General features: G+C 36.8%; 1 long non-coding RNA gene and 1 pseudogene across 1 annotated transcript in view; both read right to left on the bottom strand.

The window, feature by feature from the left end:
* LOC132303565 (uncharacterized) overlaps positions 1-23241 on the bottom strand; it is a 28973-nt gene extending 5732 nt beyond the window's left edge. Inside the window, exons 1-2 of the long non-coding RNA XR_009481283.1 lie at positions 22104-23241; positions 19149-19206 (exon numbers count right to left, since the gene is read on the bottom strand). This is a non-coding gene — a long non-coding RNA (uncharacterized LOC132303565). The remainder of the gene's footprint in view (positions 1-19148; positions 19207-22103) is intronic.
* LOC132305655 (small nucleolar RNA R71) lies at positions 2290-2388 on the bottom strand (annotated as a pseudogene).
* Positions 23242-24323: the final 1082 nt, after the last annotated feature.

The raw sequence follows: 24323 nt of genomic DNA, 5'->3' as shown, positions 1-24323 counted from the left end.
CTCTTGGGACTAATTCGCCCCAAGCATGCTTTCTATATCTTAATCTTGTGTATTTATTGAGGGATTAGTGTTGTAATTAATATTTTGACACTTTGATATATATAGATCTTGATTGTTCAATGATTTATGTGGTTAAATGCTTTCAATTGATCATTTCATTCTATCCATATGTCTATGTATGTTAGAATAGATGTTCATGTGCTTGTTTCTAGATTTTGTGTTATTGATGCATGTCTATGTGTATTGATGCTATAGATTTAGAGATTGTCAAAACATAGTGCTTAAAGGAATGCTCTTGTGATTCTCTAGATGGTTCATGCTTATTTCTTGATGGATTGTGCCTCTCCCTTAGCTTAATTAGTTTAATTTCATGTCATTAGCTTAATTTAGTTTAGTGGTAGCATAGTGGTTAGATGGGAGGACAATCCATGCTTGTTGTTTGATGTTCCATACTTTTAAATGCAAGTAGCATATGTCTCTAACCTTGTGTCATATTTGGATTGTGAGCTTAATGAAAGGATTAATGACTTGTTTTGATCTATTGTGCCTTTCACATGTTGTTTAGACAATATATGCTTCATTACTTAGATATATTGTGCCTTTCACATGATACTTAGACAATACATGCTTAACTAGTCTTCCTTACTTATTGAATTAACCAAGCACACACACACACACACCAATATTGCAACACACCATTTGCCCTCATTAATCACTTATCAATGGTATAGAAATGCATTGCTTGGTGGTGATCTCTAAACCCCAAGACTCTTCTCTCTCTTACTTACTCTTAATTACATTCTTTTGTTATCACTTATTTTAATTTAGTTGCTCTCTAGTCTAATCAACCAACCAACCAATTGTTTGATCATTCGACCTACTAGCCCTAATAGCAATTCCACAACCTCGTTCGACCCTCACAATCCCTTGGGATGATCCCTACTCGCCCTTACTATATTTTTAGTGAAGGTAGTAGTGGCTTCTATAAATGTAAAACTTGGCCCTCGTCTTAATGCACACTCTTAAGCTTTTGATCACGCGACATGAGCCGAGCAAGTTTTTGGCGTCGTTGCCGGGGATTGATTTGATTAGGCAACGTCGTATTTGTGGAATCCATTAGGAATTAGTACTCTTTTGATCGTATCTTTACTTTGTTTTTATTTTTCTTTTGGTTACTTATTGTGTTTGTTCATCTTTGACAAGGAGTATTGAGCTAGGAGGCAAGCAAGGAGCATCCAAGCAAAGGAGCTACGCAAAAAAGGGAAAATGCTAAAAATTTAAAATTGCTAAGCTAAGCTTTAAATTTAGAGTTGAAGTGCTATAGGACCTTTGTGAGATCTTTCTAACTCAATCACTTAGTTAAATCGTCGGCTCGTGTGGAGGTTTGTAATTCAATTCTTAGATAAATCGTGAGCCCGTGTGGAGGCAATTTTATTTTTCTTTGCATGTTGTTCAAGCATGGGAGTATGGGAACAATGTATGTGGAGGAAGTTTGTTGATTGATTTGTTGTGAAGGTGAAGTGTTTGACATTTTTTTGCTTGTTGTGTTGCATTGTGCATGTATGGTCGTAGATCATTGAGACCCACTCTTGTCCCTTTAAATTTTCATCTTGAATCCATTGTTCGAAACCCTAGGGGAAGCGGTAGTTCTAGTCAATCCATTTCATCAATGGAAGAACAGAATGAGGACCATGTGGAGGACCTTGGTCACATAGACCAACAAGGTATCCTCCACCCCAATATGCATCATGATAACATGCAAGTACCATTAGGCATGCCGAGGCCATTCATTCATCCACCACAACAACAATGCCAAGTTCCATATGGAATGCCAAGGCCAATGTATGCACCACAACCTCCCATCATCAATCAAGGAAATCAAAACCAAGGTGTTCATGTTGCACCTCAAGTAGCTAATCCACCTCTTGCTTTACGAGACCATTATGTGCCTAATGAATACAATGCACCCACATGCATTCAATTGCCACCATTTAGAGCACATCATTATAAAATCAAAGTACAAACCATTCAAATGCTTCCTAACTTTCATGGACTTCTAAGTGAAGAACCTTACAAGCATTTGGATGAGTTTCTAGAAGTATGTTCCACCGTAAAATATACGGACATGCCGGAAGAGGTCTTAAGACTCCAACTTTTTCCATTCACCTTAAAAGACAAGGCAAAATATTGGTTTAACAATCTTAGGCCTTTTTCAATCACTTCTTGGGCAGAAATGCAATAAGAGTTTTTGAAGAAGTACTATCCAGTTTCTAAGACCAATGCCATGAGAACCTCAATTCGAGAATTTTCACATGGGGATGGAGAAACGTTTCATGAGGCATGGGAGCGCTTCAATGAAAAGGTTAGGAAGTGTCCACATCATGACATGCCCAAATGGCAATTAGTTCAATATTTCTTTGAGAACTTATCGGACAATTATAAAGGCATGGTTGATGCCTCCATGGGTGGCTCATACATTGATAGGCATGAAGATGATGTGTGGCGTCTCTATGAAAGCATGAGTGAAAACTCTTTGCATAGAACATTATCATCCAAGAATGGTAGAAATTCACAAGGTAGGAAGAGTGTTGGCTTACATCAAGTCGACCACTCAAATGAAATAGCCGCCGAAATGAAGTCTTTATCTCAAAGGTTTGATCAATTCTTGATTAACCAAAACTCGGCGAACCAAGTATCTTCCTTCCCTAACCATTCTCATCGTGCATCAAATGAATCATGTATGACTTGTTCTAGTGTTCTTCATTTTACTTCTCATTGTCCTCACGGACAAGTGCAAAACGAACCTAATGAACAAGTCAATGCAGTTTTTGTCAACCAAGGGAACAATCCTTATGGTACTCATTATAATCCAAGTTGAAGGAATCATCCGAATTTCTCTTGGAAAAACCAAGGAGAGGGCTCAAACCCTTCCCAAGGCGGTTTTCAAGGGAAATACATTCCACCTCCACTTCAAAACCAAGGATCCCAAGGTTATAGATCTTATCAATCACAAGGGAATCAATTTGCTAATTCTCATTTTCCCAACCAACCTTATTCCCAAGGAAATGTTAGAAGTCCCGCCTTTGAAGAAAAAGTTTTGAATGCTTTGGGCACTTTAGAGGCTAACACACAATTGCTCCATTCTCACTCTCAATCCATTGCGAAGCTAGAAACCCAAGTAGGGCAAACAGCTAGCACCTTAAATGCAAGAGAGAAGGGAAAAATGCCTATGAATGCCCCACCTAAGCAACAATGTGTTGTGGAAACCCATTCCTCATCGGAAGGCCATACCATTGAGCATGTTAATGCGGTGACTACCTTGCGGAGTGGTAGGATTGTGGACAATCAAGTTGAAATGTCCAATGAAGAGAGTGAACCGGTGCAACCTCAAGTTGTCACCCGTCCCGTCTCACATCCCATTCCTCCTTCATTGCATATACATGATCTTGTGAATAAGAAACTCTTGAAAAATGTGTTTGAAAAAGAAGTTTTGAAAAATGACGTTGAAAAAGTTTTGCTGAAAAATGATTTGAAACAAAGTGATTTAAAAACTTCTTGTGTTGAAGAGACTTCAAAGAAAAATTCTGAAAATTTTTTTGAACCAAAAGTCCTATTTCCGGATGCCTTAAAAGGATCCATTTCAAAAGACAAGCAAAAGGCAAAAACCAATGAAATCATGGAAATATTTAGGCAAGTGAAAGTCAATCTTCCACTTTTTGATGCAATCAAGTAAATTCTGACTTATGCCAAATTCTTGAAAGACTTGTGCACCCAAAAGCGGAAGAACAAGAGCCAAGCACCAAGAAAAGTGGTTTTGACCGAGCAAGTAAGCTCAATTTTGCAACATAACACTCTTCTAAAGTTTAAGGACCCCGGTTCACCCACTACATCATGCATCATTGGTGATCATATTATTAATCGGGCACTTCTTGACTTAGGCGCAAGTGTTAACCTTCTTCCATATTCGGTTTATGTCAAATTGGGCTTAGGTGAATTAAAACCGACGTCAGTAGTTTTGCAACTTGCCGACCGATCTATCAAGAAGCCTAGGGGTATAATTGAGGATGTTTTGATTAAAAGTGATAAATTCTTCTTCCCGGTTGATTTCGTCGTCATTGACACGGAACCGGTTTCCAATCCTAAGAGCCAAATTCCCGTTATCCTTGGCCGTCCTTTTTTGGCAACCGCGAATGCCAACATCAATTGTAGGACGGGGATAATGAAGATCTCATTTGGCCACATGAAGGTGAAGTTGAATATTTTTAATCCCACACCCAATTCATTTGACAAATATGAAGGAGAGGTCAATGTTGTGGAAAAATGTCACGATCTTCAATGTCAAGGAAGTGAGCTTTTGTGCAAGACCAAAACTTCAAAGGGATCATCTTCAACCTTGCATTGTCAAAGTGTTGTTTCAAATTCTTGCTTTGAAAGGGCATGGAAGCCCAAAAGTTTTGATTGCATAGACAAAGGATCAAAAGTTCCTTTTGAGCTAAATTCAACAAGTTCTTCAAAGAACCATTTGTTGGATGGAGTTCAAAGCATCTATCACCCCAACAAGGAGGGGATGCATAACAAGATTTTTGATCCGGGCTAAAAGAGCCCATTGTCTTGCTAGAGACGTTAAAGACTAGCAAAAGCATTTCGTAGGGTGTCAAAACCCTATTCCTCCCTCATTTCTATCTTAAATTTCATTTCTTGCAAAGTCTAGATACTTGTTTTTGGTTCATACGCATTGATAGGAACTGTGATTAGGATTGTATGCAATTTTATGTTGTGATTGAGCATTTTGCATAAGTTCGATCGATCTCAAATGAGAGTTCGATCGATCGAACTTCCACCTGCATCCAACACTTAGAAAAATTTTCGACCTGCATCCACCTGCATCCAAATCACCTCTCTATCCCATCGTTCGAATTTATTTTCAGATCGATCAGAGAACCTTAGATCGATCCAACTTCAAGGTTCGATCGATCTCGTATTTCAACACTTAGACAAATTTTGAGCCTGCATCAACTTGCATATTTCAGCTCTCTGTCTCATCGATCGAAAACATTTCAAGATCGATCTGAAGTTCTTCGATCGATCCAACTTCATCATTCGATCGATCTTCAAGTTCCAACACTTAGCCAAATTTTTGAACCAAAAACCTGCATACTTTTGTCTTCTGTCTAATTAATCGAACATTTTGTTCAGATCGATCTCATTTCTTCACTTCTCTATTTTGACCTTTGTTTGACTTTATTTGACTTTTTAATAAAAAAAATTTATTTGACTTTTTAATTTTCAAAAATCCAAAATATTTTTATTTTATTTTATTTTTCAAAAATTCAAAAATATTTTCTATTTTTCAATTTTTAATTTTTAATTTTATTTTATTAATTAAAAAAAAAATCCAAAAATATTTTATTCTATTTTATTTTATTTTATTTTACAATTTTTAATTAAAATTTTTAATTTTAGTTTTTCATTTTTCAAAAATTTCAAAAAAATATACTTTGAGGAGAGATCATCAAAGTTCGATCGATCTGAAATCACAGTTCAATCGATCGAACTTCAATCTCAGATTGATCTTGAGAGATCGATCGAAGTTTTGAGATCGATCTCAAACCTTTTTGTGATTGATCGAACTTCACAAATCTCACACTCACACTTCATTCATCATACCTTATGTTCATGTTATCTCATATATGCCCAATGCCTGTGATATTCCACATTGGATGCACTTCATACTTACATTGTTTAGCATGTTTCATATCTTGCCCCTTGCATAGATTCATGTCATATATGTTTTGTCTATCTTATTTGACATGCATGTTTTTATTTTGTGCTTACAATTCTTAATTCTGGTACTAACTCCCCTTGCAAGTTTTATTTTTTTATTTTTTTTATTTTTCAGGCCATGACTAAGCGCAAGACTGTTGCCAAGAGGCAACACGGGCCTCAGCGACATTTCAGACTGAGGATAGAGGAGCCAGTAGAGCCCTCCCATGCACAGGAGGAGCCCGTACAGCCTACTCCACCTCAGTCACCTGCTCATGAGGCTGAGGATGATCATATTCCATCCACTTCTGCGGCTCAGCTTGCGTTTACACCATCACCTTCTCCACCACGCCAGCCAGCTCAGGACCGTGATAGGCCCACGCCTAGATATGCGCATATGGCAGTAGATCATGAGTCAGAGTTTGACACAACTTTCTTCTCCAGATCGGTGTTAACCCGATCAGCTTACCACGACATCATTCAGAGGGGCCTTGCAGCTATTCTTGCCCCAGTTACAGAGCCATGATAAGCGCTGAATACTGTATATTCAGGCGTCCTAAATTACATTAACAAAGTCCATTAATTGATTATTTTATGTAGATTAACTCCATTTGCATGTTTTTGTGCATTTTCAGGTTAAAGTGCAAAAAGGAAGCAAAAATGATGCCTTGTGGAATTATGAACAAAAAGGGTGCCAATTCTGAATTTCTGGCAGCGGTAGAACCTGACTTTTGTCGCCATTTTCGACCTAGCAAACTCAAGAACTGGACTTCCATCATAACATGAAAGATTTAGAGCTCTGAATCAGCTTTCCAAATCTTCAAGCGGTTCGTCATTCGGAGTTCGGAACAGAGAGTTATGATCTTCTTAACAGAGGTGCGCAGAACTGCCTGGCAGCACTGAAGTACTGCCTTTCTCCCCATTTTCGACCAACCAGACTTGAGAATTGGGTCTTCATCAAAACATGAAGTTTTTGAAGCACTGAATCAGCTCTCCAAATCTTCAAACAGATCATCATTAAGAGTTCGGGGCACAAAGTTATAGCAGTTTTACCAAAGTAGGTCAGTGCTGAGCAAGAAAAGCATGTTGCACATTACACTAATTTAGAGTGCTCGAGACCACTCTTCGAGTGCTCGAAAATCAGCCAGATTGCAGCTCGGAAATGCACCCCTCTTCAGCCCACTTGTGCATTGGTTTCCACATTTCCACCCTCCTTCTTTATGGAGTGGTTGGGAATGTCTTTGGAGGAGAGAGAGAGCTTAGTTGATAGATATAAGGCAACTAAGGGCCACATGGATCCTATCCTTGAATTTTTGCAAGATAGAGGAGAGAGAAGAGAGCAAGAAAGGTGTGTTCTTGGAGCTAGAAGAGGGGAGCTCGAAAATGGAGGTCAAGGCTTTGATTCCTCCTTCCTCTAGTGCATCAATGGGTAACTAAACCTCCATCTAGGGAGGTGATGAAGCTCTACCTTGTAAGCATGTCTAGTTTTTGATTTATTTTGGGGAATGAAATGTATATTTGGCTAGTTCCATGGTCTAGAGCATGTTACAAATTGTAATGAAGATTTTGAATGTTTGAATGACTATGTTGATTTACATACTCTTGTCTTAGATTATTTAATCTCATAGTTGTATGGCTTATAATTTCATAGTGACAATGGAACTAAGATTATGGAACGGTTTTAATGGCATGGTTTTGAGTAGCTTGTTAATCCATAGCTTAAGAATTTCTTTTGATGAGTTAATCTTGTGACTTGATATCATGTGCTTCCACCAATTGATTAATTGTTTGACAATCTCTAGCTTAGTGAGCATGTCTAGGGTTGCATCTTAGTTTAGGTAACTCAACCATGTGAAGCTTTGATAGGTTGTTCTTACTCTTTAATTAATTGAATTTCTTGAAGATATTATAGTAGTCATGTATTATTATATATCAAGGTCATTTCTACATTAATTCCCCAAATTAATCATATAATTAGCTTGTGTAGAGGTTTGGAGTGGACTCACTTCCCTAGACTTCCTTCTCTAAATCTTCTCTTTTAATCTTCTTCAATTTATTGTTTTATGCATTCTGAATTTGTAGTTTAGTGACAAACAAAACAAACCCTCTATGAACACCCCTTATCACTCTAAAATGACTCTAGACACTTAGGTTGCCATAAATTAGCGCAGTCCCAGTGGTTCGACTTACCCGACCAATAACCCTATTTTACAATGATTCGTGCTATTGCAAAGGTTGATGTATAGTTGATCAACCGATCAAGCCAGTCTACCCGCAGCTGGTACGGTTGTTCTACCAGAACCTCCGACCATCCCCACGTACCACAACAGAGCTGGTCACTACCGTAGATGGCCATCAGATCACTATCACTGTGGACTCGTTAGCCCGCTTTTGCCATTGTCCACACAGATGCCCTCCGGAGCTACAGGAGCTATATCCGAGGCTATACAGGCCTTCTTATGCCGACATGGCAGTATTTCTTACAGGTCACCATGCCGATGGCGAGACTTTCGCCACCCGCACATTCCTTCCAGATGACCTATGGTTCTTCGATTCCGTTCTTTTTCGGAATATATATATGGCCGGGCACAAGATCCAGCGCAAAGGAGACTATTTGACAGCCCTCTACGCATTTTACACAGGCCACTGGGTGTCTATCCCCGTGCTCATCTGGAGCGTGATGAGGAAGCTATATGACGAGTATATCAGCAAGGAGAAGCCCGAAAGGGCCAAGTCTCTTCCATTCGGCCACCTCATCACCCAGATTCTAATTGACCAGCGCTATCCTTTTCATCCTCGGGAGCACCCTGAGAGAGGTTCCTGTCACTTCTTGAAGAAGGACTGGGACAAGAGCTACAATGCCATCATTACTAAACTGCAGGACCACGCAGTAGTGGTTGCAGAGGAGCTAGAGGCAGAGGCAGCAGCAGCAGATCCCGCAGCGGACGACGTACTAGTCGATCCAGCTGCCGAGCATATAAACATCGATTTGGAGCGCCCTGTCGACGCTACAGAGCAGCACTCTCCAGCTGGGTCGCCCATTCACGAGCAGGAGCAGACTTAGGAGCTTTCTTCGGACTCTTCTATACCTGAGACTCCAGATCAGACCCCCGGCTTTGGAGTGCGCCTGCAGACTCTTAAGGATGCTGTTGTTGCTATACGAGCTGATCTTACGGCCCATAAAGCTGATTTTGCTACCTTCCGTACTGATGTCGCAACTATGTTCCGAGATTTATCTAGAGATATCCACGGAGCCCGGCCTGCCCGTCCTACCTCATCGTCCTGAGTTCCCAGTTCCTTCTACTTTTTGATCCATCTCTATCTCTGATCTCTGATCTCTGATCTCTATTTTTGTCTCTGTACAGTACTATTATTTTTGCAGTCGGTCTGTCGGCTTTGATATTTCTGTTGTACCTGCACCTTACCTGTTTTATATATCTGTTTTTGCTATGGATGTCATATGATTATTATATTCTCGTATCTGTATATTTGACTCCATCAGGTACATCACAGTGACTTCAGTGCGAAAGTGCTACCCGATTTTCAGGACCACCTTTATACCTCTCTCATCTCTTTATCTGTTTATCCCATTTACACTTGCATGACCACTGTGCACTGATTATCCCATTTTGTTATCTGATGAGTTTATCCAAGTGCCAATTTTTAGGACCACAGTTAATCCCAAGTTTGGGGGGGCCATGCCACCCACTTTAGATACTTCAGTCCCGATCATTCTATGCCTTTGTTGCACTGGTATATTCTTTCCTTTGTTCTCTTGCACATTGAGGACATTGTGCCATTTAAGTTTGGGGGGAATGGTGCTTTGCAGTGTTAGCTTTAAATTTCATATTTTGAGCATGACTTGCGTAAATTGAGGGATTTTTCTATGATTGGTCAATATCTAGCGATGATTTTGATCTTTTGAGGACTATATTGCTTAAAATTTAAAAATTGCATGACTTGAGAGTCCAATACTTGTATGCCTTGTGGATGCCATTTATGACTAAATTTTTCGAAAGATTGATATCTTGCTTGCATTTGTAGTCCACGTCATCCTGATTTTGTGATTGTTTTGAGATTCATTCTAGGATTCTACACTAGCATAAGCGCACACTAGCATTCATTTGTGGGGTACATGCTTTGTTGATTATTGAATTGGTTATATCCCAATTGAGCTAGTAGTGCATTGAAAGCTTTCATTTTTGATAAAGGTGGATAACAACCCCTTTTCACTAAGTAGCCGGGATTCTAGCCTCATCAAGCACTGAATGTCTCGCGCCGAAAGGTGGAGGGCCCAAACTCTAGGTTAATAATTGAACTTGCTGACAAAAAAAAAAAAAAGAGCAAAAGCAAAAGCAATAAAAAGTGAGGACTTCTCCCAAATGGTAAGAAGTGGGAAATGATTAGATGGTTGTTGTCTTGATTTGTAGCCTAGTTGATTTGAGCTTGTAAGTCTGTAGGGGTATTTGAATGCCCAATGCCCTAAAACTGTCTGGTTTGGGAGTCATTGACCTAACGCTCGACCTCATGAATCGCTAGAAAGCTTAATAAATCAACACATTGCACCATGCTTCCATCTTTGATCCTAAAAAAAACAAAAAAATAAATAAATGAATGAGTGAAAAGAATAAGCGCACCTAGAACAATAAAGCTTTAATAAAAGGTCCACTTTTTGTCTTGATGATCGGTACTAGATTTGTGTGCTAGTTTGAGGGTAAGGATGTGATTAATTCTTTAATTGGCTAAGATAGCAACATATTTGATGCCGGTCCACTCAAAAAGGATTATAGAGTTGTTTTGATTTGCATGATCATTTTCTTGATGTGTGGAGGACCATATTTGCTTGCTTGATGATGAGATTTTGGGAGATTGCTTGAAAAGGGTTGAAAAATTGCATACTTGACGTAGTTTTCTCCCAATGCTTGTTTGCAATATTGGTGCCTCTTTTGAAAGAATGAGCTTAATGTTTGTGTGTATCATTTCTGGAAACCCTCACGAGACTTCACTCGTCCACTAGGGGTAACCTAGGGGTTTAAAAGGCTTGTTGCATGTGCTAAGTGCAATCGTGTTCCCTACGAAAGTGGCGTTATCCATTTATTGTTTTCTAGATTCATACTTGTATAGTCGTCCATTTCATTCCTTTACTTTCTAGTTCATTGCTAGGGACTAGCAATATTTAAGTTTGGGGGTGTGATGAGCGCTGAAAAGTGCATATTTAAACCCCTTAAGCTTAGGCATTCTAGTACCTTTATTTATCTTACTTTACCGTTTTAGATTGATTTCGTATTATTTCCATTTTCAGGCACTTATTCCGAAAATAAGCTAACTCAGCCAAATAAGAGCTTAATTGAAGCAATTCTGGGATTAAACAAAGAAAGGAGCAAAGTGGAGAAAGAAAGAAGCAAATGAAGCCAAAGGTGGGAAGCAGCAAAGTTCGATCGATCCAACTTCAAGGTTCAATCGATCGAACACTGATCGATCTCAGTACTTCAAGATAGATCCAAACCTTGACCCAAAGCAGAAAGTCCAAAGTTCGATCGATCGAACACCACCCTTCGATCGATCGAACACTTTTGTCCTTATTCAAATGATTAATCTTATCCACAGCTGTATCACCCACTAACCACTTTTGTCCTTTTCCCAAAAATATCCCCCAAAATATCTCGGATTTGTCTTTTCCCAAAAAGCTCAACCATTGGATCGATCCAGCCTCAGTTCGATAGATCTCAGCCAAGTTCGATCGATCCAAGTCCAAGGTTCGATCGATCAAACTTCCTCCAGTACGAAAAAGTTAAATTTCCAGCTCATTGAAAGTTGTCCTTTATCCAATCATTAGGGAATATTGTGTGCACGACTCCAGCTCATTTTGGGTGTCATTTGACCTACCTATAAAAGGAATATGATGCACTTTTTGAGATATACAATTCTAGGGAGCCTAATATCATATCATCTCTTGGAGAGCAAGCTTAGAGAAAGAGGAGGCTAGAGACACCATTGGAATTCTTCATCAACAAGGAGCAGATTTCTTCCATGGAGTTAGCCCTTGAGGGTTGGAGCAACATCACCATGAGTGGCTAGATATCCTCTTGGAACCAGTTAGCCCCAAGCATGCTTTCTATATCTTAATCTTGTGTATTTATTGAGGGATTAGTGTTGTAATTAATGTTTTGAAACTTTGATATATATAGATCTTGATTGTTCAATGATTTATGTGGTTAAATGCTTTCAATTGATCATTTCATTCTATCCATATGTCTATGTATGTTAGAATAGATGTTCATGTGCTTGTCTCTAGATTTTGTGTTATTGATGCATGTCTATGTGTATTGATGCTATAGATTTAGAGATTGTCAAAACATAGTGCTTAAAGGAATGCTCTTGTGATTCTCTAAATGGTTCATGCTCATTTCTTAATGGATTGTGCCTCTCCCTTAGCTTAATTAGTTTAATTTCATGTCATTAGCTTAATTTAGTTTAGTGGTAGCATAGTGGTTAGATGGGAGGACAATCCATGCTTATTGTTTGATGTTCCACACTTTTGAATGCAAGAAGCATATGTCTCTAACCTTGTGTCATATTTGGATTGTGAGCTTAATGAAAGGATTAATGACTTGTTTTGATCCATTGTGCATTTCACATGTTGTTTAGACAATATATGCTTCATTGCTTAGATATATTGTGCCTTTCACATGATGCTTAGACAATACATGCTTAACTAGTCTTCCTTGCTTGTTAAATCAACCAAGCACACACACACACCAATATTGCAACACACCATTTGCCCTCATTAATCACTTGTCAATGGTATAGAAATGCATTGCTTGGTGGTGATGTCTAAACCCCAAGACTCTTCTCTCTCTTACTTACTCTTAATTGCATTCTTTTGTTATCACTTAGTTTAATTTAGTTGCTCTCTAGTCTAATCAATCAACCAACCAATTGTTTGATCATTCGACCTACTAGCCCTAATAGCAATTCCACAACCTCGTTCGACCCTCACAATCCCTTGGGACGATCCCTACTCGCCCTAACTATATTTTTAGTGAAGGTAGTAGTGGCTTCTATAAATGTAAAACTTGGCTCTCGCCTTAATGCACACTCTTAAGCTTTTGGTCACGCAACACGAGCCGAGCAGGTGTCATTTAACTTAAACGGTAATTTACTTTTTCTGTTAACGGCTTATTGACGATTTGTCCTTATGTGCAACAAAATGATAGTTTAGGGGTTTTTACTTACTTTAGGGGTTTTTTTTTTTTTTTTTTGTAATTGGATCATAGCTCAGGGGGTAAAGTGCTTGTGTGCAACAAAAAAATATTTAGGGGTTTTTACTTACTTCAAGGGTTTTTTTGGCAATTGGATCATATAGCTCAGGGGGGGTTTAGTGCACTTTACCCTAACAAAAATGATAAAAATTTGTCCACAAAGGCATGTTAGAAAATATTACAGGAAATGAATTATCCAAAACAAACATAAAAGCAGCAGCTAAAGGGAGCCCTAAGAACATAGCCAAGCACTAGCAATGCATCAAAAGATTATTAGAGCACAAGGTACACAAGGCTAAACACCAGAGCCAGCTCCTTTGGGTATCTATGAAACAAGGCAGAACTTTTGAAGGCTTGATGCTCTAACTGTAGGGGTAGCTTTCAAATTCAAATTTCACATTTTTACACTCTGGTCACATATTTTTAAAAGATATATACAGTAGGCCCCCACAAGATATTATATATTTTAAATATGCTACCAGTTGTAAATATACTTTCAATCCCACTCTCGTTAAATTTACAAACCTTGTTCCCCCAAATTATGCTCATAACAATTAAACAACAGCAAGACCTTTATATTTAAACAAAAAATACAATACAAATGAAACCTAACAATGGATGCATTGATGAATGGTATATATAATTCATTCCCCAACGTTGGTCTTGCCTATCTTGGGTGATGGGAGGAGAAACTAGAGATGGACCTAACCTTTGGTATTTATGCACAGAAGTGGCTGATCTCATACTCAATCTCTGTCCTCATGCAGATCATTGCACCAAGTAATGGTCATTTTGATGAATTGGATATCAAAGGGGCATTACACAGAGTAGTACCCATTAATCAAGGTCGTCCGGAAAGGAGACTGAAAGTAAACCTAACTTTTTGACATTATTTGCACAAAGTAGCTATGTTTTCAAACCAGGTTCTAGGACAGGAACTCGGTACACACTTGAAAATATGCACATCAAAATTTAGGCTTTTCTAAAGGACATATCTAAAATTCTGCAAAAATGCTCTATTTGCAAGAGCTGATTTCTTTTAGACTAGTTATGAATAATGAGAAGAAGCACTATTAAACTCCATGGGTTGTCCATATAGTTATGGAAAGTTACTGAACTGAAACAGAATGTGTAAAAGGATTAAAAAATAAGTGGATACAACCTATGTCCGAGCCCTTGATTTACTATAACCAATCTTCCTACCATTTCTCTTAATAAGAAATCAAAGAAAGTAATAAGAATAAAATCTACAAATTAGTAAGTATAATGTTTTGGGACAAAGGTGTTCGTTCCATGTATTGGAAACACGTGCTTCCAAAAAGAGAACAAAAGATTGCTCCTGGCAACACTGCTCTAACTTCATATCTTTTAGCTAACAACATAAGACCATAAAAGGTATGATGTTTATCACTTACCCAAACCACAATACGGGCATCATGTGGGTGTGGCTACTACAATAACAAATTATAATGTAGTTGAACAAATGACTCCAGTAATAATTAATTTAGAAAAATGGTTGCTGACAGCTGACTTCAACTTTCTACACCCCAATATAATGTGAGGTCCGTGACCTCTTTTTCATTCATTTTATTTTTACTTTATTTCTTTTTCGTTTTTGGGCCGTGTGGGCCTAGCCTGGGACAAGTGCTCGGGAATTATTCCCGACACTTCTTTAGTCCATTGGGGCATGTTTTATCATTCATGACATTTTTGGGGCATTTCATTCTCATTTGGGCGTTTATTTTGCATTTGGGGGCTTTTATGTGACTTTGGGGACTTGTGGGGTCCACAATGACTTTTGGGGCCACTTTTGGAGATATTTTGTGCGTGTGTGTATGATACATACAGCCCTCTCTCTCTCCCACCCGGTTCTCTCTCTCTTCTTCTCTCTTTCCTCCATTGACAACCCTTGGCTTCAAGTTTCTTCTTCCATTTTGGCTTCCTTCCTTTGATCTTTTGGCATGGCCATAGAAGAGAAAAAGCTGAGGGACTCCATTTGCAACACAACCCTTCATTTTGTTTGGACTTTGGACGATTTTCACTTCTTGGATTCTTAGGGTTTGCTTCCCTAGTGAGGTAAGGGTGTATTATAACTCTAAACTAGTCCTTTCCTTGTGTTTTGGGGTATAGAATGTGTTGTGCTTGTATTGTGTGAGTTGTGAGAGTTTTTAGTACACATTTGTTCATAACCTAGGCTTACTTTGATGTCCTAAAGCATGAGTAGTGGTAGCTTTATGATTTAGTTGCTCAATGATGTGAATTAAGTGACTACATTGTTCACCTATGGTACTTGTATGTATAGGCTATTGTATATCCCTCTTGTATGAGATTTATTATGTGAAGCATGTTCAATCCTTGGGGATTTTGTGTGTAAGCTTTTGAGTAATTGTTCAAAGACATGAATTGATGATTAAATAGGTTGCTAGTGCATCTTGAGTATGAAATGTTAGCATGACTAAAGCCTATACTTACCTTGACATTACAAATGATTTGATATGTCATTATACTGTGAATCATGCCATGATAGCATTAGAGACTATAGGGCATGACTTGTGTGAGTATCAGAATTTAAGTGTGCTTATGAAGTGCATTATTCGATCATTAATGTACATGATACATAGTGGGATTTGTTGACAATTTTTGGGAGATTCTTGGGACTTGTTACTTGAGAATGCTAGGGCTTGGCGCTAGCCAACGAAACCAGGGTTTCCCGAACTTTATAATGGCCATTAGGTTTGTTCCCTATGGTTTAGTAGACCAAGAATAACTATTTTACCGGTTCATGCAGTATGTATGTCCGGGGGTGTGGGTGTGTCCAAGTTATCCCTATTATATGATTTTAAATCTTGATTTCCAAGTTGACATACATCTGAAATGTAGCTTGGCTTACTTGGACTTTAGAGTATAGTACTCGTATTGTTTACACTTGAAATGAATTTGAGAATATTGATTCAATTGCTAGTTTTATGATGCATATTTAAAAATCCCCTTGAAATAGACGATTAGGAGGCATGTCTGATGTAGGACAATGAACAGGCTCAAATAGAAGAAAGCAAATAATAGTTGTGGGCTGGAAATTCAGATAAACCAAGCTATGGTTCAAGAGTTGTTAATAGAGAAAATTGATTGAAAATAACAAAAGAAAACCTATTGGAATCACTCCAACAGGGCCTAAGTATCACACCTAAAGAAAGCCTCACACCTTCTGAATTTGTGAATCATTTACAAGAAATCTCAAAAGATACTGAGTAATCAAAGTTACATACTATCCTTTTTATAACAACTTATGACCCTTAGATTATCCCATTATTGAGGTAATCAATAGTTGACTCTAGCATAATAAAAGTAATCACCCCATAATTGAGGTAATCAATATTTGACCCTTGAATTACCCTATAATTGAGGTAATCAATACTTCCCTAATAGCATAATTAAAGTAATTAAAAGTTGACCAAGCTCCCAATTATTCAAAACTTCTATGTGAACCCATACTATCTAACCTATGCCAGCTCGAGTCTTAGAATCCTCCTTTTTATGCCTTTTATACACCTTTATTGATTTCTGCCATTGTTCTCCATCAATGTCCCATACTTGTATATCATATGCTATATTTGCGAAGCGAAAGAAACCTAGTTTACTTTTATAATGCATTTACTACGGAGTAATTTAAATTACTAACCCTCGTTGATTCACATTTTTCAGGTAAGGATGTGCTCTATTTGGATGCACCTCCATCTTAGCTTGGACTATTTGATGTCATTTTGAACTTCTTTTGGACAATGTATACATGCAATGTGTTTAGCATGTTTAATGTAATAATTTGGATATGAGAATACTTGGGAAATGTAATGTGTATTTTGAGAAGGAAAATGGCTTGGGAACTCATTTCTATCTTTTGGAGTTCTCAAGTGATTTCCTCTTCTTCTCTTCTCTTTTGTAAAACTATGCAAGTATTGTATGAGGCCAAAGAATCATTTTATGTCAATGTACGTTCTTCATTTAAATTGCACACTCTTGACATGCTACACGCACTTTCATTTTGGATTTCACATCCGCATGCCATGTACCATTATTAGGGGAATTTACAATATAGTTTTGATCCAATTGAATGCATGAGAATGACTTAGGAGTGACTAAGGTTTGGATTGCAAGTTGTAGAGTTTTTCTTGGAGTCCCAAGGAGAACCAGTTGTGGCTTGTTGTTTTAGTCGACTGATGGTAATGATTACTGTAGCACAGTACCGATTTGCCTATTGCGGTTGACCGATTTGCCCATTGCGGTCAACCAATGTGTTTTTTCGGTTAACTGGTTTGTGGACTTCTAGTTCGTGAACCTTAGGCCCTGTAGGTCCCACTTTGGGGTGCCCAATGGGTGGTTTATGATATTTTGATGTATGATTTATTGATTTAAGTGTACTTATGACCTAGTAGGATGTTTCACTCGCATAATGACCATTTTAACCTTAGCTTCCGCATTTTGGACTCAATATCTGGTTGGGATTTCGAATCATTTGTGGTTAATGCACCGGAGCATGAGATTTGGGGCGTTACATAAAACCACTCACCAGCTACACAAGTCGCCTAGTGTGCCAACCATGCTTCACACTGTCCATTAATTCTTTTTTTTCCCCTCTTTCTCTTTTTACTATTTATTATTTATTTACGTATTTATTTTTTTTGCAAAACTGTGCAAACTATAAGTTTAAAAAGAAAAATAAATAATACACGTACAATTTGCAGACTACACTGTAGCAGTCATAACAACGTTTTGCAAGTACTCCTAGCACTCATATTTTCAATACAACATCCCCTTAAGGCATTGAACATAGACCACCAACTACAGCAGAGTACCATTTTGTAAATTTGGTGCTTAAAGGTACAACTGTGACTCCATTAATTAAGAAAACATACAAAAGATAAGTGCAAGAGTGCCATTTATATCAAAATGTTAATAGCAATTGAAATATTGAAATGGAAAACATAATATGATACGCTTTGAGTAATGCCCAACTTACCTTATTATTATTATTATTATTATTATTTTCAACTCTGAGATGTTTTACATAGAAATTTACTTAGCAAAATCTGATCTTGCCAAGTACATCAATCATATTGCAGAATGAAAAATGCTTTATAAATAACAATATAATTAAAAAAACTAAAATTCTTCTCATAGGATTTTCTAAAGTTCAGAAGTGGTAATATTAAATCAAATTGATCAAACAAGTGGTGCAGCTAACACATAAGTACATAATACAATCGCCAAACAGAATAATGTGATCCAGCGTTTAAGCTTAGTAAGGACCAATTTGAAACCATAAAGTAGAGCATGATAAATTTAACACTGATAAAATTTAAGACAATGTAATGATAACAATTCAATGTAAGATCAATAATTATTTTCGGTATTTAAAATCAATAATACAAAATGGGGAAATAGATGGTGATGTAATAAGTAGGATTGCAATAGGTTGGGCAAAGGGAATACAAGTTAGTCTTATGTTATGTGACAAAAAAATAAAAAATCAAATAGGTTAAAAGCAAGATTCTATAAGAAAATACAAGAACAATTATCTTATACTGAGAAGAAGGTTGGCATTGAAAAATAAGTAAGAATAACGTATTTATGTTGTCAAAATGGGAATGTTAAGATAGATGAAGCACTAATTTGAAGATATAAGTTCAGTAATAAAAAAGTTAGAGAAAGATAAGGTGTCACATTTATTAATTATTAGTAATAAAATAAGAGAAAGAAGGCTTAAATAGTATGGCCATAGACAGCATAGGTCATAACATGCACTAGGAAAAAAACACAGAAAATTAGTTAAAATAGATGATACAGGCAAAAAGAGGAAAACCAAAAATAACTTGGGATGGAGTTACAAAAGAGCTGTAAGAAAACCTAACTATTATAAGAGACATGACTTATATTAGAAAAGAATGGAAAGATAAGAATCCATGTGACCAACCCCATTTGGGTGAAGAAATCAGGACAAGGATGACGATGATGAATAAAGTTCATGATAAAGCAAGTTTATTTGTCGGAGTCAATTAAATGCAATAAAAAAACCCACATATGACACAAAAAATTGAGCATATATATCTCAAGAAACAGAACATGTACCTGTATAGGAATCCCAAATCAAAGGTCTAGTTTTTGCTTCTCTGGTTACCTCGATTTCCTTCAAGCACAAAATTATAAGAACATAAGCATAGTCAATATAAGTTTCATATTTGAGAGATACCATTTGGTTTATTAATGATTTTAATTAAATCAATGTCACATTGTCATTTATGGAAATGAACAATATTACAACATAACAAAATAAAAATAAAAAGAATCACACATGAAGAGCATTTTAGACACCATGTCAAAATTTTCAAAGAAATATCCATTTTAGTAGTAAGTTTATAGAAATACATACTGCAACACTAATCAAGCATCCAGAAACAAATTAATACTGATTTCTAAATGAGCCCTTCGGCTCCCCATTCAGCTGGGCTTTTCAGCCAACCTATCATTTTCCATAAATTTATGGGCATACAAAGTTGTATCATATGCTAAGCTGGAAAAGGTGTGCATGATAAAAGGGGAACAAAAAGGGAAAAAAGTCGGCTTTGCTAAAGAGTAAAGAAACACACATGCATAGCACATAAGCAACTACACAATTGTTATGAATGAGAACAATATGACTCCAGAGAATTGAAAGATGTACAGTCACCATGTAAAGTTACCATCAGATGACATCGAATGGGAATAGTTATTGGAGTCTTTACAACATAAGAAACCTAAATCAGAAATTGCAAATTATCTTATTTCTTCCACAGACGTAGTCGCATACTAGTGTGTTTGCATTCTAAAGACTTGTAGAAGAATTTTACAATTTTTCATTGTTCTTTGTGAAATCTAAGAATCATGATATACCAATCACGTAATAAAGAATAAAAGTTTTGGCAGGAAGGAAAAGGACTTCTAATATAGAAGATGTTCCAGAAGAGTGGGAATGTTGTCTTCATAAGGAATTTTACATCATCATCATCATCATCATCATTATTTTGATAGAATTCTTTTCTCACATGATTGCTAATTTACCACAAATATAGGGTGGTGTCGGAAACTATAGTTTCTCTTCCTAACAATGGTTAATTTATCCATTAGTTTACATGATATTACTAGATATAGGTTCGACTTTACATGATATTTCACTTGAGGGATCTTTCAATGGTGTGATTTGCAGTGGATCATTACTTGAATGTGCAACATTTGTTAATTCATATCTGAATAGTCTCCCTCTTTATTTTCAGTTCGAATAACAAATTTAGCAAGGAAAAAGAAAAGTAGTGCAGAGGAAACTATAATGCCTTATTTGGTTCCTCATCAACATCCTCGTCTTTATCCCGTACAAACGGGGTCGGCCACATAAATTCTCTTTTTGCAATCTTTTCTATCATAATCCATTGCTCCTACTAGATTTAAATTTTTTAAATCATTTCTTATTACTTCATTCCGTCTTTAATTTTGGTCGGCCTCTTTGTCTTAAAACTTTCTATGCAAATCAACCTTCCTCTCCTCATTGGCGCATCTATATGTCGGTGTTGAATATATCCACACCAACTATGTCTCGCTTATTTTCTAGCTAATATGCGCCACACCAAATTTCTCCCCAATTCTTTTATTATTAATCATATCTTTCCTAATTATCCCTAAAATCCATCTTAACATTCACATTTCTGCCACATGGATGCGTTGTTCGTGCTTCTTCTTTAACAACCAATATTCCGCTGGCTATAAAATAGTCGGTCCAGTGACTGTTCTATATACGTTCCCTTTTAACTTATTTGGTATTCGTTCATCGCATAAAACCCCTCTAGCATTGCTCCACTTTGTCCAAACTATTCCAACTCTACTACTTACACCATCATCAATCTCTCCATCTTTTTGTACAATTGATGCTAAGTATCGAAAATAATTACTTTGGTCTTGAATTTTTATTGATGTCATTTTCTATAGAACTAATAAATTTACATTCAATGTATTCTCTTTTAGTTATACTAATTTTTAAGCCTTTTGACTATAGTACAATTCTCTAAGCTTCTAATTTTATTGCTAGGGTTCCTTAGAGCTATCCAATAGCACTATGTCATCTGCAAATAGCATGGACCATGAAAGGTCTCCTTGCAAGTCTTTTATTAATTCACCCAAGATTACCATAAAGAAATATGGACTTGGCGACTAACATTGGTGTAATCCTACTATTAAAGGAAAATCACTCGTCTCCCCACACATAACACGAACTCTAGTCTTAGTATCCTTTTACATATGCTAAATAAAAACTATAAATCTTTCTACAATACGTTTTCTTTGTAGAGCCCACCAAATCAAAGAAAAGGAGGAATGGAAAACGCCTAATTTAACTTTCATCTCCCTTTCTTTCTCCTTGTTGTCAATCATGTTTTAGAAATTCAATCTCATTTCAGATCAATACTGGAGCATATGTGAAAATATCATACTTAATTTAGCATTTTTTCATTTTCTTTGCCTTTCCCTTTTCCCTTCCTAAATCCGTGAACCAGAAAGAACTTTCTTTAACTGCAAAACCAATTCAGCATTCTGTGATAATTCATATGGTGGCATACAAATAGGAAATTATGCTTCAACCCCAGAATTTTCTTGGATCAAGTGTTGGCATCAGATAAGATAAGACTCAGTATAAGACCATGTAAATTAAAGATGCCCAAATGATTTGATCCAACTAATTCAACATACAATGGGCTAATTCAATATACAACATGAGCACAGAGCACTTATCCATGAAGGGAAAATGCCACAATGGCAAGCTCGGTCTAACAACGTACCAACCAACAATTATAAATCGGAATTGTAATAATGCTCTAACCTATGCAAGTAAGACTACCAACAAAACCAGATTCAGGCAATTCATCAAACAACTTGGATGCAATCCGTAAGAGTAAAGAGCTGCCAAATTTAAACTACACATAAATTGGGTCACATAATAACCTGTAAGAGTGAAGAGCTGATAAATTTAAACAACAAATAAACTGGGTCATAATTGCCTACCTCAAAACATGGTTAATGGCGGTTGTAGAGGAAAATGGCGAGCAGAGCAAGAGCAAGAGCATAGATGGTCCAGTAAATGAGCTGAAGCCAAAGTGGAAAAGGCGTGGTGATGGCAATGAAGAAGGCTGTGACCGCAAAGAGGACACCCATATCCTCTAGGCCTTGGGCCAACTTTGGGGACTTGGGATAGATGTACTTTGTGAGAGAGGAGAGTGACTGCAATAACGATGGCGTGAGAGAGGAAGTGAAAGCTTATAGGAGTGAAGCACGATCAGTTTGGAGTGATTGAAGTGCAATTGCGATAGCCCATATTGAAAGGCAAAATCCGATTACTTTCGCTGCCCACTCAGCATCATGGTCAGGAACGACACCCGAGGGCTTAGGAACGTCGTCTGCTGGTTCGGATTGTTGGTGGTGCTGGTCGTCATCTGTAACACTTATTTCGAGGCCTGAAGTAGAAGAATGTGGTGAAGATTGCGGGTTTGGCGGGAGGGACATTAGGAGTCCTTGTAGGAAAAGCTTAATTGAAAGAAATTTATTCTTCATTTCTTGAGTGACTTCACTTCCCAGCAATACTGCTATAAATAGTGTATATATAAGAAGTCAATGGGATTCGGTGCCGTCCTCTGTTTATCAGTAAATTGTTAAAATATATAAAAACACTTTTTATATTTTTTCATGATCCAAAATGCCCCTCTCTACATTATACTCTCTCCTCTGTTTCTCCCTCTTAATTGCATACCAAATTTCTTGCTCATCTTGGGTCTTCTGATTTCCAACCAAGCTATCACCTTCGTCCTTGTCCTGTCACAACATAACTTCCGCCAAAAAGAACCCAAGACAAAACAAACAAACCCATCACCGCCATTCCTTGCTCGTTCGCATCAGAATCTCTCTGGCAACAGTTATTCACCATGGTTTCAGTGTTGAATTAAATAATTCAAGGATGAGTACAAAACAATGATAAAGTTAAGTCAGTCTTTTATGAAAAAAAAAAAAAAAAAAAAAAAAAAAAAAAAAAAAAAAATGGGGAAAAGAAAAAGAAAAAAGAAAAAATATTTAAGTCTGTCTTCGGCCTTTCCCCAGCATTCTGCTATACCGGCACGACTGATGGCCTTTTTAGGTGAATATATACTTCAAGGAAGATTAGGCTGCTCTACTTATTTAAAATATTTAATTTTTTTAAGTAAATAAAATTAAGCCTAGAAGTCAAGTGAGAGACATAGGACTTTGAACCAAAAAAGTCATAGCATATATTGATAAAACGGTCCAAAATCCAGGAGCATTCATAAATCAAGAACCATATATGTGATTTATATAATTGTTGACTAAGATAGTTCAAAATTCAAAACACTTGATGCCATTATTCACTGTTTTTATTTGATAAAATCCAAATTGTGCTGCAATTGGATTTTTTATTTCTTTCTTCGCACTCTAAAACAAATGAGATAATAGATAATTGACTATTAATTTTTATAATATTAAGCAATTTACTCATCAATTTCGATTACAGAACCTCCTAAAAGTGCACAAAGCACTATATTCTATCATCTATACGCATATTACCAATCAAAGTCCAAAACCCAAAAGAGATAAAACCCAGGTGAGAATACTTGATGGTAGATAATTGAATGCTAATATTTACAACATTTAAGCACAATTTTTTTTTTTTTTTCCCTAAATTAACATTAAGCACAATTTGATATATAATTTATTAATATATCTATCATTTTTAAGACCATAGAACAACCAGAAAGTACAGAAACGCTATGGAGAGAGTATAATGTAAGAGGGGCATTTAGGACCATGAAAAAATGTAAAAAGTGTTTTTGTATATTTTTATAATTAATTTCACAAAGTTGGTAGAAAAAGTTAACATTTTTTATAATATGAAAAACTAAGTAGTGGGATTTTAAAATTTCCCCTTTTTTATTTTTTATTTTTTCGCCATCCAGCCATACCTTCAGCTTTGGGTATACTGGTGTGGTCCACTAGCCGGACCCCACATAAAGGGCCCACTTCATTTTTTCTGGTCGGCCTTAATACAGTATGGTAAAATAAAATCTACAAATCAAATTCTCTCTCTAGATCTCATACCAGTAAATCTGTTAACGGGTTGGATTCAGATTGAATCTGCTTGGTTCGATTTGAATTTGATAAGTATTTTATTCGATCAGACTCGATTTAATAATACGAATTTTTGTAAATAAATTCATATCG

The sequence above is a fragment of the Cornus florida genome, unplaced genomic scaffold (assembly GCF_030987335.1).
Source record: "Cornus florida cultivar Cherokee Brave unplaced genomic scaffold, ASM3098733v1 CherokeeBrave_3.0.0_Hap2_Chr04, whole genome shotgun sequence".
Lineage (NCBI taxonomy): Eukaryota > Viridiplantae > Streptophyta > Magnoliopsida > Cornales > Cornaceae > Cornus > Cornus florida.
This window is presented reverse-complemented; position numbering and strand designations above follow the sequence as displayed.